Consider the following 14,102-nt stretch of genomic DNA (forward strand, 5'->3'; position numbering starts at 1 on the left):
ACTAGAGGACAGCATAAAAACACAATCAGCAATAATCAGGACAATATTCCACTACAAGAACACACTGGGTATTCCCAAACAGCTGAAGCATAGGTAAATAACCTTTAGTTCAATCTTATAAAGATGATAGAGGCCCTTAAAGATGAAATGAATAAATCCCTTAAAGAAGTCCAGAAAAACACAAATAAACAGATGAAGAAAATGAATAAAATTCTTTGAGTCCTGAAAAGAAAAATAAAAGTAATAAAGAAAACACAAACAGGAAATCTTGAAGATAGAAAACCTAGATAAGCCAACAGGAACTACAGACAAAAGCATCATCAACAGAATACAAGAGAAAACGTTTAATCATCATAGAGAAAACAAAATATTTTATGAAAAACTCACAAAATCAACCAAAAATTCATCCCTTAAGAAAGCACTAGAAGGGAAACTTTAACTTTAATCCAAGGAAATTAACCACAAGCATGAAAACATAGGCAATAAATAATCTCACACCAGCATATCAAAAAGAAAGAAAATACACACCCACACCCACCCACCTCCACCCCACACACACTCATTCACAAAACCACCACTACCAACAAAAACAAAAAATAATAAACATTAACAATCATTACCCATTAATACTTCTCAATATCGATGGATTTGGTTTCTCAATAAAAAAAAAAAAAGACACAAGCTAACAGAATGGATGAGAAAACATTTTCCATCCTTCTGCTGCATATATAAAGCACATTTTAACATCAAAGATTGACATTATCTCAGAGTAAGGAGGTGGAAAAATATTTTCCAAGCAAATTAAACCAAGAAATTGAACCAAGAAGATAGACTAGCTATTTAAATATCTAACAGAATAGACTTCTAGCCAAAATTAATCAAAAGAGATGGGGAAGGATACTTCATATTCAAAGAAAAAATCCACCAGAAGAATATTTCAATTCTGACCATCTATGATCCAAATGCAAGAGCACCCACAGTTGTAAAATGAATATTACTAAAGCTTAAATTACACATTGAATCCTACATATCAATAGCAGGAGATTTCAACATTCCACTCTCACTAATGGACATATCATAGAGACAGAAACTAAAAAGAGAAATAACAAAACTCATAGATGTTACAAAGGAAATATCTACAGAATGTTTTACTCAAACACAAAAGAATATACCTTCTTCTTAGCACCTAAACATAGGGTATAAATATGACAGAAAGTCCTCAAATACCAATCGCTAAGAAACATTTAAAAAAAAACGTTTAACATTATTAGCCATCAAGACAATACAAATTAAAACTACATTTAGATTTCCTCTTGCCCCAGACAGAAGAATAACCGAAATAATTTTTCTTTTAAAAAATGACAGCATATTCTGGAGAGTATGCAGGGGAAAGGGATCACTTATTCATTATTGGTGAAAGTGCAAATGTATACAACCACTGTGATGGGAATCAGTGTGGAGTTGCCTCGAAGTGCTGAAGCAATAAAAACACAAGATTCAGCTCTTCCATTTGTGCATATTCCTGAAGGACTTTATGTCTTTTTGCAGAGATACTTGCTCATTCATGTTCATTGCTTCTCTACTAATAATAGCGAGAGATTATAAATAACCTAGATATCCATAAATTGATGTGAATAATGAAAATGTCATACTTTGACACAATGAAATATTTTCCAGTCTTTAAGAAAAAATGAAATTATCAAAAGTTCAAGTAAGTTGATGGTACTAGACACAAACATCTTGAGTGAGATACGCCAGATCCCAAAAGACAAATATTGAATATTTTCTTTTACATGTGGATGTTACATTTCAGCTACAGAAATTTGGTAGCTAGTGATGGATAATCGAAGAATAGTTGACTTCCAAAGAAAGGGAATAGAATACAGCATTATAAAGAAATAAAGGGGAAACCAAAATAAGTTACGTTGGAAGAGAGATGGGAGGACAAGGTAAAGGAGGGAAAGTTGGGAGAGACAACTAAATCTAATGGCCTTTTCAAAAGCCACAAGGAAACCTACTATTGTAGAAGCTTGCTAAAGTATATACATATATGAAAGAAATTTTAATGGAGTCACTGTATAATAAGAGAGGGAGACAATGCCCTGAGTTGACATGTTAAGACACCAAGTAAAGCTTCCAGTGACAGAAATGGGCTACAACTTGTTCAGGCATTCTACAAAGGGGCTCTATAAAAACTCCTAATATCACAGGCTTTTGTCAAGCCTTTTGGGTACTCTGCAACCCAATAGTAACCTGTTGCTGAATATATAACTTATTTATGTCATTAAAGATAAAAATTAAGCTGGTGTCCAACTAAAAGACCCATCTCTACAGACTAGAATTCATGATACTAGAAGATACTCTGCATGCTGTTGGAATAGAAAAAGGAATCAATTTCACCTAGCTAAACCCAACAACCTACAACTGGGACATGTCTGCAAGATATACTTGCACAACAGGGTCACAACTATCAGTGGAGTAAGAAACCACTTTTTGGCTAGATTAAAAGCGCTTTTCATGAAATGAAACCCATACATGACACTGCTAAAGTGGCCAAGAACCTTGACCAATAATTTGAAACTAGATAGATCAAAGGCTAAACCTACTACTATTATTCCACTAAAGGAACTTACCAATAAAATGACTCCTGACAACATACCCATAGAGGAAAGCATTGCTCAACCTTCATCAGGGAAGTTTCTTCTTGCAGTAAATGATAATTAACAAAGAGATTCACAAATATACAATGTACAGAGAGTGAGAGATTTGGGAGTACTCAACCCTAAATAGACATCTTTTCCAAACCCTTCCCCTCAATTTTCAGGTATCTATGCAAAAGAGGAAAAAGAAAGATTATAAAAGCCAGAGCTGGTGTGCTACTCTAAGGAGACAGTAGTTTCCAGATACAACAGGATTGATCCACATATAAACTCATAACAACAATGACAACAGAAGATCTGTACATGTTCAAAGTAGAGAAAATAAAAGTGAACACACAGTTCCATCCTTAACCAATAAGTTATCTGCAATTGATGCCATTTGGGGAATGGAAAACCTCAGTTTTCTCCAATGGAGTTTTCTGAATATATCAACTACACTCCATGGAAGGCTGCATGGTCAGGAGTAATTGGCCATCACAAAGCACACAGCATGTTATTTTTTATGGGCTTTTTGTTTGTTTGTTTGTTTGTCTGTTTTGTTTCATTTTTTATTTTGTTGTTTTTTTCTGAGTTATGTTTTGTTTTATGAGAGAAAAATCATCAAATTGGGTAGGTAGGGTAGTGGAGAAAGTTTGGGAGGAGTTGGAGGAGAGAAAAAAATAATCGAAAAGTATTTAATGGAAAATTATATAAAAATAGTAAATGAATAAATAAATAGATAAAATGATTAGATTTTCTGCATTATTCATATGAACTTTTCCAAATCGAAGATTCTTTCAAATAATGAAAACTTATGTCAAATTTTCATTGTTATTTACTACAATAGCAAAAGCATGGAACAATAAACATTTAATTTTCAATGTTGAGAGGATTTTTTAATATGGAAAGGAACACCAAGACTATCACAAAAAATAGTTAATATAACCTATTACCCAGAAATCCCACTTCTAGATAGTATTCTTAATACACATGTGTGTGTGCATAGTCAGACAGGTAGTGACTATGATGAGTGTCCACTGTTATGTAAATTATCTATTGGATATGTTATGTGCTATCTATTGGTTAGATAGCTTATGCCATCAAGTTGTTTGATAAAAGAATATACTTAATATTATTAAAATGCTTATAATATTTGCTACTTTCTATTAACTGGAAAGCAGATTATAAAACTCTGAACTCAATATAAACTATATAGATGCTTTTAATATATTGCTTTCAGCTCTATATATTCTTCTTTTTCCACAATAAATTTAATAATAAACTAATGATTTGAGAGAAAGCTCCAGTTTTTAAATGGAAAATTGAATCTGTTTTTTACCAAATTTCTGTGTATGTTTTAATATGTTGGCACTGGCATCTAACTACATTCAAAAAAAGAAGATGCGATGCCCAGTGTTCAGCTCTGAAAACATGCATGCAAGTAGAATTGAATGGACTGAACAGGTTATATTTAGGTTCTATATATTATAATCATATGTATACATACACAAATATATATATAAATATATACATATATCTGTGTGTGTATACAAACACATGTAATTGTAATGAAAATGAATAAAACAAGAAGATGTAAATTTGAAGGAGAACAGGAAATGAAGTGTTTATAAAAAAAATAAAAGAGATAAAGAGAGTATGTTCTGTCAGTGTGTGGAGAGGTATGGGAAGTGGATGTCTCAGTGGGACAATGTAGAGACATCTCTTCCCATGAGGGACCAGCCACACACTGGTATAGTATAGAATAGAGTTTATTGAGGGCATGGGGAGGGGAGCAAGGAGGGTAGTAGAGGGAGAGAGAGAGAGAGAGAGAGAGAGAGAGAGAGAGAGAGAGAGAGAGAGAGAGAGACAGGAGTAGAGAAGTAGAGGCCGGCCATGACCACGTAGAGAGAGAGGAAGAGGGGAGGGGACAGAGAGGCAAGAGTGTAAGAGAGAGGGTAAGAGAGTAAGAGATTAAGAGAGTGAGGAGGGGGCAAGCACCCCCTTTTATAGTGAGCCAGGCCTACCTGGTGGTTGCCAGGTAACTGTGGGGAGGAGCATACCTGGCTGTTGCCAGGTAACTGTGGAGGTGGAGTTTAGACAGAATACTAACATTCCCCCGTTTTGGTTTAATTAAAAAGAAAACATAGAAAAAGGTGACGGTGAAGCAGGAATAGGGTCGTCGTGATATCTGGCTACTTCCTGCTGACACTGGGGGCAATGTGTCTCTAGGGAGAACCCAGAAGAATGGATATGGGTAATGTTTGTCCGGTCTTAGGAGAGTTGGCTGTTTCCTGCTGTCCAGGGTCTATGGAGCCATCTGAGGATAGGTAAGAAAGAACAGGTCCAGTAGAAGCAGCTGTGTATGTGACAGGAGTTGGAGCATCTGGAGGTTGCTTCTCTGGAGCTGTTCTGGATGTGCCTGGACTTGACAAGATGTAGGGAATAAGATTAAGTACATTTGGGGGAATGAAAAAATTTCTAAGATGTACATTTGAAACCCAGGGGGATCCCACCCTTTGGAATAGGTAAGTGGGAACTTTAGGCAGATGTACTTATCCAGATGGCATCTATTTGGTCTGGGAGAGGTAGATCTGAGTGGGTTTCCTGTAGCTTGTAAGTTTATAAAAGAGATAACAGCATGAGCAAATAACACAAGCAGTGTTTAAGATGAACCTTTGTTGGATCGTATAGTGGCATATTTTATTAGAGGTAGACAAGTTTATAGGAACTCCAATAATATTAGGACAGTGGCATAGCAAGAAGAGGAAATATGAAGCATTTAATTGATGGCAACTGAGTTTAGGTAATGAGGTAACAGATAATATCTGTGAAAGCTTAGTTGTCAATGTAGTCAGAAATCTGAAAGAGTAAACAATAATCTACCAGTTATATATTATTTTAAAAACTGACAGAATCCACTAGCCAACAGTTCCCATGGTCTCCATAGTCTCTTGGGCAAAGTCAGTTTGGCTGCCAAGTGCAGAAGACGCAGGGCTTTTTCTCTGTGGAATGGATACGCGTGACATGAGAAATGACTTACCTTGGTTTAGCCAAGTCATTTGACTCAGAGCATCCAGTTTAGTCCACTGCGTTAGTGACAATATCATTGCATACAATCCAGGCTGTATCTTCTAGGTGTCAAAGTCTTCTGAAACCATCTTGAGTCAACTTCTACAGGCTTTGGGAATTCTGTCGGCTATAAACTTAAATATAGTATTAGCAGACTTCTGACAAGATTGAGAGCCATAAGGTTTGGTTGTAACTGAATAGAATTTTATAGCAGTAGTAAAAATCTATTAAGACAGGATAGGAAAGAGTTTTAAGTAGCTTTGGCATGTTCTGCAGGTAGGGAAGAGCACATTTTAGTATTAGCAAGAAACATTTGGCTAGGACCAGAATAGGAAAGTTGGCAATAGTAGGATAGGATCATACAGCTGGCGGGTAGGGATTGTGGGCCACAGATGCTGCAGGGCAGGTCCATTGTGGCAGCAGGGCGGGACTTCCTACTAGCAGCCGGAAGTCACTGCCCAGTGCCTCTGGCAGCTAGAGTCTGCAGTGGGCAAGGAAAAGCAGGCACAAGTCCTGTATCACAGCTGTTCTTGTGGGAGAAGGCACCGTTAACACTCCCTTTACAGGTCTGGGGCAGAGAGGGAGAGAGCCTTCCTTGAGTGCACGGGCCAAGCCCTTTGTGCAGGTAGCTGTGCATGAGGAAGCAAATCTCAGAGAAGGTCCCTGGCAGAATGTAAGGAATAGATGCAGAGCTAAGGACCAGAGGGGAAGAGAGCAAGCAGGGTCCCGGACCAGCTGCTTTTCAGGCAAACCGGCTGAACTAAATGGTCACAGTCAGCCACAAATGACAGAGGAGGGGAAGAGGCCTACATTAGCAGGCAGCAGACTGGCCCCTGGAGGAGACATGCTAGGGACTAGAGCTTGGAGCCAGTGTTCCTGAGAGAGAGATCAGTCTGTCCAGGCCTGGCCTGGGGTACTCAGCTGCAAGAAAGAAACTGTCTCAAGAGGAGAGGGAAAGTGTCACACCTAAGAGGAGCTCTAGAACGAGGGTCGGGGTAAAAAAGGGTTAGCTCTGAGCTCAAGAAATCTTTCTTGGTACCATGCAGATAGTTACTCTGATCAGTGGTGGGTGGCTAAAAAATAAACCTGGGGTAGGGAACAGGCAGAACACATGGAGGGATTAGAGAAAACGTAGATGAATGCTTAGATATAGGAAACCATTTTCCATTTACCAGACTGCTGTATGTATGTATGAAGACCCTTTAAAATGACTGGGTCTAGTGTGCCATTAGGTGGCCATTTTAAACAATTATCTAGAGGTACCAAATCCAGACTTTATTGCAGAGATGTATCAATTTGGAAGGCCTCAAATCAGGCGTTAATTTTAGAGATCTGAGGTTTTTAAGGAGACAACCCAGTGGGGTGTCTGGGGGTGCAGCCGAAGACAATGTAGCGCCCATTGGGTGACAGGGGAGGTTACCGAGTTATTGTATTGTTGTCCCAATAGAAAGGTGGTAAGAATTTCAGGCAACAGCCTAGGTAAGCAGGTCATCACGAGATTACCTAGGGGCCTCGACAAACTCCTGGAGTTCGATGAAAGCAGTTTAACCTGTTACCAGGATTTCCAGCAGCTGCAAGAGCTCAGAGCGAGGAGGGAGACTGTAGACTGCTTGGGGGGGGGGGGAGGTCACCCAGCAGCCAATGTCCTAAGTAGTAGTTCAGCTAGGAGGCCAGTCATAGGGACTGGGGCAGACAAATGCCAACACCTCTCAGCCCAGGGAAGGCTGGCCAGGCCTTATCTGGGCATCTAGGGTCCCTCCCACCAATTGGAATCTCCTTACCAATCAATATGCCAGCGTTTGTTTGTAGGCTTATGCAGTCTGGTATCAGGAAAGTGGAACCAGGAGGTTTGTGTGGGCTTGTCTGGCTGCCTAACCCACGTGGCAGAGTACCACATGGTGGGCTGCAGGCGCAGTTAGTCTGCAGCAGAGGTGGAAATTCATGCGGTCAGTGATGGCAGGTAGCAGGGATGGAGTGGTAGAGGCAGGCCACATGGCTTTGTCTTTCCCAGTTATAGCAGCCAGCAGCGGCAGCAGCCCGCACCACAGCAATTCCAGAAGTTTTCATATCCGAGTCATGGCACCAATGAAGTGTTTATAAAAAGATAAAGAAATAAAGAGAGTATGTTCTATGGGTGGGTGGAGAGGTATGGGAAGTGGATATCTTAGTGGGCCCATGTAGAGACATCTCTTCCCGTGATGGACCAGCCACACACTGGTATAGTATAGAATAGAGTTTATTGAGGGCATGGGGAGGGGAGCCAGGAGGGTAGTAGAGGCAGAGAGAGAGAGAGAGAGAGAGAGAGAGAGAGAGAGAGAGAGAGAGAGAGAGAGAGAAGTAGGAGTACAGAAGTAGAGGCCGGCCATGACCACGTGAAGAGAAAAGAAGAGGGGAGGGGACAGAGAGGCAAGAGTGTAAGAGAGAGGGTAAGAGAGTAAGAGATTAGGAGATTAAGAGAGTGAGGAGGGGGCAAGCAGCCCCTTTTATAGTGAGCCAGGCCTACCTGGACATTGCCAGGTAACTGTGGGGAGGAGCATACCTGGCTGTTGCCAGGTAACTGTGGAGGTGGAGTTTAGACAGAATACTAACAGGAAGAACATATGTAAGGCTTCTGAAAGAGGAAAGGGAGGAAAGATATAGTGATATAATCTTTTTAAAAAATTATTAAAAATGTAAAACTCTTGCAGTGGCTTTGCTTTTCCAGATACCTGGCAGCACTTTCAAGCACCCGCTGCAGTGTGGCTGTCCCTCTAGCCTGGTTAGAATCCAGGTCCTGGAATCATGGCTGCAGGTGAGATCTCTAACATACTTGCCACTCTGGGCCTCGTATTCTTCATTTGTAATAATCTAGGAAGGTCCCATTCAGAGGGTACATTGTGTCTTCCCTATCTCTGTCTGGTCTGAGTGTGATTAGATGCAGTGTTTCCAAATTCTAGGCAGAAGGATTATATACCCTGTCACATACACTTTTTTAAAATGTGAGTTTCTAAAGTATTTATAAATAAAATGATTTGACATGTTAGATTTGCTTAAAATAATTCATTTGAGATAAAATGAGGTATAATGAAGGACCAATGAGAAAGACTGGGTTTATGGTAGAAATTTAAACAAGGTAATGGATACATGGGGAGTGGATTATACTGCATCTTGTTTTGTGTAAGTTGGAAGTTTTATGTAATAAAATATATAAACTTAAGAAAAATAAGATTTCTGTCTTGTTGAAAACCTACTAGTCCTACATTCGGGTGCCAAAAATGTTGAGGACCGCACTAGCCCCATGTTTGGGTGCCGAAAATGTTGTGGCCCTCTCCACTCCATGCTTGGCTGCCACTGTATCCCGGCCCAAGCTGCCGCTCCGGTCCTCAGGTCAGGGTTCAGCAAGAGAGAGAGTGAGGACAGACTCGAAGAATGGAGACCAGACAGAGTGTGTTTCAATCCCGTTTATTCTTCAGTCTCTCTTCCTAGTCCAAGTCCCAAGTCTTGAGTTCCTAGTTCCTACTTCCTAGTTGTACTCCTTTTGTTCTCTTCCAAGTGTCTAATGTCTACTCCTACTCCTAGTGTCTGGATCTCTGTTACTCCAAACTGTTCTCTCTAAAGTGTCTGATTCTCTGACATCTCTTCTGTCTGCCTCTTGCCTTTATATGTCTCACTTCTAAGCCATGCCTCTAAGTCACACCTTTAATCATGTCCTTAGGTCTTGTCTCTAAATCTGATCTCTAAGTCACACTCTTAAGTCACACACCTTTAATCTCACACACCATTAATCTCACACACCTCTAATCTCACACACCCAAGGAAAGTCCTGGGTATCTAAAGCAAGATGTTATCAGAGTGTGCTCAGCTGTTGTAGGCTATTGTAATCCAAGTCACATGTCAGGGTATATGGCTCAAGATGGCTGCAAAGCTAATAGCCGCTTTCTGCTAAAAGTCGGCTCCCAACACTGTCTCATATTTTCTATTATAAGAAAACTGGTTATAATTCATTTTAATATAAAGTAAATTTCTGCTACAGTAATGGTAGAGAACCTATTGCTACTGCAGTGCACTGTTTATTAGTCATGCTGTTGGCAGCTTCTAATTTTCATGGGGTGAGAAAAGTTTTATCCTTTTTGATAACTTATAAGCATTTTGAACAAAGACAAGTTTATTTTGACTATAATTCTTGAAAACCTGAATTAATAGGCATAATCTTCAATAACTTGTATTTGCTTTTAAATGTCTTTGAAAGCAAGAAAGAGTTTTCCAAAAATATTTTAACATATGTTTTCATGTGAATTTAAACAAATTTTTATGCTTTAATATGATTTCAAACAAAAAAAAATGTAGTGTGACTTCCAAATTGCAAACCAAAAAGAACATCCTTCTTGCAAGAAGCACTGTACATGTAGCGGCAACTCTCTGGAGGGGCAGAAAGAGATACCTAAAGGGGGTGCTGTAAAGCCTTATTATAGGAAGACTCAAGGCATTACTCCACCTAAAATTGTACGTGCTCTTACATTCATTCTCACTGCAGCCTAAGAAGGCCAAGTTTAAGCAGACCATGCATGCATGTCTTCTAGAATCATTTCAGGAGATGCCTTTGTGTTTGTAGTGTATGGTATGTCTGCAGTTTCAGCAGCCTATGAATCATTCAAGCTCAACTCCTCCTTTTTGTCTTTAACCTCCAATCACACATTGTCATTAATCACTAACAAAGAACTTCTAAGAAAGGCTACAATAAACTTAGGACTCAATTTTTATTTTGTAGCTAGGATGTCCATTATCAGTCTGATCAGTCTGTAGCTTGCAGTCAGCTTTGTGTAGTTTAATATTTGATCCAATCCACTTACTCTTTAATACATTTCAAGACAGCTGAAGCCAAGTTTTTTCCTCCTCATTCTACTCCCTTATGTACTGGCTATGCCAACTTGATGCAAGATAGAGTCATGCGACCTGTGAAAGCCCCAGTAGAGTAGATGACTCCATAAAATTGGACTATAGGCAACCATGTAGGGCATTTTCATATTTAGTGATTTATGCAGGAGGGCCCAGCCCATTGTGGGAGGTGCCCTCCATGGGCTGGTGGTCCTGGATTCTGTGAGAAAGTAGGATGAGCAAGCCATGGGAACAAGGTAGTGTGCAACACCCCTCCATGGCCTCTGCATCAGCAGCTGTCTCCATGTTCCTTGCCTGCTTCGGGTCCTGTCCTCACTGCTTTTGATGATGAACTACTATATGGAATTCTGGGTGAAATAAACCCTTTCTTTCCCAAGTTGCTTTGGTCATAGTGTTTCAATACAGCAGCAGTAATCCTAAGACACCTTACATTGTCAATTAGTTAGGCACAAGGTGTGTGTATGATGATTGAGCAAACAAATTGTATGAAGCATCTATGTTTATCATAAGGAGTAGTTCCTTCATTTTGCTCAAGTCCACAGATTGACCTTGATCACCAGGGCAGTGTTATTGCTAGGTGATGGACTTTTGGGGATAGGTCTTATGGAAGGTCTTATATTTATAGGACATATCCTTAAAGAAGATTCTAGATCTATCTCCTTCTCCCTCTCCCTCTCCCTCTCCCTCTCCCTCTCCCTCTCCCTCTCCCTCTCCCTCTCCCTCTCCCTCTCCCTCTCCCTCTCCCTCTCCCTCTCCCTCTCCCTCTCCCTCTCCCTCTTCACTCTCTCTACTTCAATTTATAATATAATCACTTGCTTGCTTTCAAAATTCATTCCAAACTTCATTCTATGAGGTGATGCTATAAAAGAACATTCCTGGTTTACACCACTATATGGACTTTATACTTCCAATCTGTTAAGCTAAATAAAACTTTTTTTGTTTCTAAGACAATTGCCTGTGGTATTAGTCATAGCAATGCAAAGATAACTAGTACATTTCATTTGTTTCACTCCAAAATTTCATGGTTTCTAATACTCAAAATTTTAACAATGGCAAAATTTAAAAATGTTTTACAAGAACAATTTTTATAGGAACTATGACAGTCTTCACTGAGGTTTTTTCATTCATAAAAAATGTCTATTTCTGAAGATGTCAGCTAGCATACTATTTTGAGCCATGTCACATTTTGCTTGAGGTAGCCAACTCTAATTTAAAAGTCTTTGCTTCCTGACACAAATTAAATTCTTCTGTGAGAAATTTTAACTATGCACATGTTTCTCATAAGAGTAATTCTTCACACTGCTCCATGAATCTATGCTATGTGGAATATAAGGATGCCATCCAGAACTAGCCTACTATAGCAAAATGTCACAGTGCTGATTTTCTATGGCTAGTATCATAATGATGTAGGCATATCAGTAATATGTTTTAATTATTCTTTGACAATGTCATGCTTCTATCTGTTGAGTTTGAGTTGGGTTAATCTCCCATTTGTTCTCTTACTCCTCTTGCTCTGAAAACATTTCCAAAAAGCCTCTTCCTACCTTGATGTCCTTTTCGTTCCTTCTTTCTTCCTTCCTTCCTTTGTTTCTTTTTTCTTCCTTCCTCTCTTTCTTTCTTTCCCAGTGTCTTTAATTGAGGTTACCAGCTTGACCACATTGGGTGCAGGGTATGGGTGTGGGTTACTGACAGAAACATGGACCACATATGAGTGGCTACACTATGGAAAAATTTATTCCCTTAGAACCCACTACATGCCCCCAAATCCCACAGTGAGTGAGTAGCAGTAGACTGAAGAGTCCCTCTTTCATGCATCACAAAACAGTAACATGTCTGGTTGTCTACAGATCTTAGGCAGATCACCACAACTTCAGTGAGTTTGAAGACCCAATGAGCTTGTTATATCCAGTAGACACTTGTGGCACTCTTCTCCAACCTCTAGCTCTTAAATTCTTTCCATTTCTATTTCAATGTCCCTGAGCCTTGGCAGGGGTGATGCCCATGGCCTGTTTCAAGCTGAAAACCCTATAGTCTCCCACTTAGTCTCCACAACTGATTAGCACTGGTCTCTGGATTAGCCACCACCCACTGTAGAAACAAGCTTCTCTGATGACATTTTAGAGACACTAGAGTGACATCATGTCCATGTAGCAAAGAACAGTAGTGAGTTCTCTCTTGCCTTCCCAGCTACAAGCTCCTGGTCACATTTACAGTACAAGACATCAGGTTTCTCTTGAAGAATGTTCACCAAACCCAAATAGAAAGGATTTACCTACCCTCATAGTGCCATTCTACTATTACACCAATGTGTATATCTTGTCAAATGGCTCATTTTTATCAATTACTGTTTAAAAGAAATGAGGATTTAGCCAATAAATAATTTTCAAAAACCATTTTGTTAAAGGGAAAATTCTGGCTATATATAAACATGAGTTTATTAAGAAAACTGGAAAAAATCAAAGGCTGGTATGGTGACACGCAACTTTACTTTCACTCTTCTGACTGAGGGTTGTGAGTTCTTGGCCAGATATTGAGAATGTACTACATTGTTTCCTTCTATCTGATGATGGTTACATCACAAAGCACAGAATTTGAAGGATGTTGTACATTATCCTTACCAGTAAGAATATATTAAGAAAAAGAGAAGGCACAACTAGATGATGACCTCTTATATATATGGAGAGTGTTTCACAAGATCTATGCAAAAAGTATACAGGAAATATAATGAAGAAAGTAATATCCTTCTCCAGAGACTAAAAACAAGCACAAAAGGGTCTGTGCATAGGATTAGCACACACAAGACTATGAAATGAGAAATGACCTTGCCAGTCTCTCTACCTTCCCTGTACTAACTTCACAATGTTCCATTTGGGACTCTCCAAAGTGTTAATGGTGTCTATTTGTACAACAGTAATAGTAGGAGATATGGACATAGAAAATACAAATGCAAGTATCTGTAAATGCAAGATCAAGGACTCCTCTTTCTCTCTATGCAGAGGGAGCAGGTGACTCACATAAAGTGGTTCAACCTCGAAGTACCAAAAAGCCCTTGAATAACACTCTGGATTGGAGGTTATACTACCAGTGTGCTCTCCTATCTAATTTTCACAATTATAAAGGGAGTGTGAGAGACTGTGGATCTAACTCAAGAGGTACAGTGCTTGCCCATCATACATAAAGCCCTAGGTTTGATCCCTAGTACCCCATAAAACTGAGCATCATGGTACATATCCATAACCATACCACCCGAGAAAAAGAGAGAGGAAGATCAGTAGTTCAAAGGTTATCCTTCATTATTTGTGTACATAGTGAGTTTGAGAGCAGCCTGGTCTACATGAGACACAATCTCAAAAATTAATTAAAGTTTAAGCTTAAAAAAAATCTAAAAATTAAAATTTGAATGTGAAAATTTATTAGCAGCAATGTAAAATGATAACTGAAATGAAGATAAAAGAACTGAAATTTTCTGTCTAGACAATTAAGTATTAACGTCTGAAGGTATCTCATTGTAAATTCAAT

The sequence above is a fragment of the Arvicanthis niloticus genome, chromosome 25 (assembly GCF_011762505.2).
Source record: "Arvicanthis niloticus isolate mArvNil1 chromosome 25, mArvNil1.pat.X, whole genome shotgun sequence".
NCBI lineage: Eukaryota > Metazoa > Chordata > Mammalia > Rodentia > Muridae > Arvicanthis > Arvicanthis niloticus.